The sequence below is a fragment of the Pseudomyrmex gracilis genome, unplaced genomic scaffold (genome assembly GCF_002006095.1).
Source record: "Pseudomyrmex gracilis isolate BER0280 unplaced genomic scaffold, ASM200609v1 scaffold_784, whole genome shotgun sequence".
Taxonomy (NCBI): domain Eukaryota; kingdom Metazoa; phylum Arthropoda; class Insecta; order Hymenoptera; family Formicidae; genus Pseudomyrmex; species Pseudomyrmex gracilis.
In genome coordinates this window covers 15,565-17,999 of record NW_018021368.1, presented here as the reverse complement: position 1 = coordinate 17,999, position 2,435 = coordinate 15,565, and positions in this window count along the sequence as shown.

Sequence of the window (2,435 nt, the reverse complement as noted above, 5' to 3'; positions counted from 1 at the left end):
GAACCTCAACTGGCGCCGATGCATGTGCGCCTCTAATTTCGCTGGAGCAGTTCGCGGTTCGTGCGTTTGTACCAAACTTTTAACCGTTCGGTATACACGAGCGGAGTTCCAATCGCGCTTTTCCGGGCGACCTATCTGCCAGTTTTCTGACATTTACAAAATATTACTACAGAATTTTTTGACTTACGCTAGCGCTCTCATTTCCTCGCCTGCTGAGTGTTGTTCTTTGTTCCGCAGCTGCTTATGTAGGTCGATATTCTCTATGTTACCGCCGCTGCTGCTGACGCTGCTACCGCCGCTGTACGCTGCCGCTGTATGCTGCCGCCGTGCTCTACCGCTGTACGCTGTCGCTTTTGGTTGCCGCTTCGGTTGCTGCTTTGGTTATCGCTCACCTTGCCGAATTGTCTTTCCTTTTGCCGGTCCTTTTGTGCATCCGCAATGCTTCTTCTACTAGCGCTTCCTTGGAGTGCTTGCGGTGGGCTTTTCTTCCTTTTCTTGCCTCTTTCTTGTCCGCTGCTTCTACTCCACTTGGAACACTGCTCACTTTACTAATGCGGTAGGTCAGTTTCGTGCGTAACCCGAGATCGTGACCGTTGAGCAGTGATTCTTTATTCACTTTTCGCACCACTTGCCAGTACTACTTACTCTGTTATTTTTCTGTTTCAGGTGCTGAAAACTCGTTTCGCTTACCCGGGATTCAATATTATTTTTACTAATATTGTTCTTTTTTTGTCTTATTCTTTTTAGAATATGTCTCTTTTTGCACAATTTTCTTTTCTTTTCTTACTCGTATTTTTAATGTCCTTTTTATCTCCTCCTCAATCCAACCAGAATTTTTCTTTGACAAAATCCCGCCTCGGTAGGTGGTTTACAATCCCACCGCTGCCACCAACATTTGTTGAGTTCGAGGAAGTTGAAGGACTTGGTGATGAAGAAGATTCTTTTATAGAAAACTGGCGTAGTTTATTACTTTCAAGTTTACAATTGTTGTACAAATATCGCACGTTAGTTCCGACACTTAGCTGTTGCTTTACTGTGATAAACTCTCCGGATGGACTCGGAGTTGCACAGTATTGTCAACAGCTACTCATGATCTGTCTGTCGTTGCTCGCGATCGATCTTTTAAAGGGATCGATCGCGACTATTCAGCAATTTAGCGACCCAAATGCTACTGCACGTAGGCCGCTGACGTCGCGTGCTGCGTTTGTATCCTACTTAATACTACGCTTAACAAGCAGTCTTTATTTACAACGAAATGCTGCTTGTTACTTTTTTTAACCAATATTCGGGACGCGTACCTTCCGTAATTGCTCAATGGCCCGTACGGAATTACTCTAGATTTCACAACATATTTAAAAAATCCCATAAAAAATAGAAAGAAAAATATAATTTCTTGTAATAATTAAATAGTTTTTGTATGTAAACCTTAAAATATAAAAAAAATATGTAAATGATTAATTATTAATACAGTAATAAAAAAAAATAATTAGAAAAGTAGAAGAAAACTCACACATTTTTAATATATCTTGACATTAAACTTCATTATTTCAATTAAAAAAATAGAAAGTCTATATTGTCGCGTNACATTAGTTAGTCGTTTTTAGGTTTTGATTTTTTATGTATATTATACCTTTATCTATTAAGAATTCGTTAACTAGTGCAACTTTCGCAAAATGATAAAAGACTTTTCAACTCAGAATAATCCCTTTTGAGGACAGGAAATAAATAAAGATATTTCTTTTTAATCCCTTTTGCTTGCCTACGAGCGGTGATATGATCTTCATCAGACACCCTGTATATATATATGTATATATATATATTAGTTCTACCGGAAAGTTCTGTCCGTTTTTGGAATAAAACAAAATACAAATTTTTCTTAATTTTTCAAAAATGGGATATACAAATTGCCCTCACGCTGGCAAGAAATCATTAATAATAATGGCAATTATATTATTTAATAAAGTTTATTGACGGTAAGGAAAATTTGTATTTTGTTTTATTTCAAAAACGGACAGAACTTTCCGGTAGACCTAATATATATAATATACTGTATATATGCATGGAAAATTATATTTTGTACATATTAGAGATTATTCTGAGTTGAAAAGTCCTTTATCATTTTGCGAGAGTTGCAATAGTTACCAAATTTTTAATAGATAAAGATCCGCGAATGAACATACAACTACGTGCAAAATACCACTTTGGAGCTCTTATTTTTTCGCGCACTTGTACGCCGTAGCAACGGAATGAGAGGAACTAATATATATGTAAAATTACATTTTATACATATATACATATATACATTGTGACGTGGTGGTCGCGCCGCTCTCCCCCTTGCCACAAAAGGGTATCTTTCGAGGGAGTCCCGAAGTGCGGGCCGGTCTCAAGCGCCAGGATCCTCCAGGGCTTACGCGCCGTATCTCATTTTAGTTGCT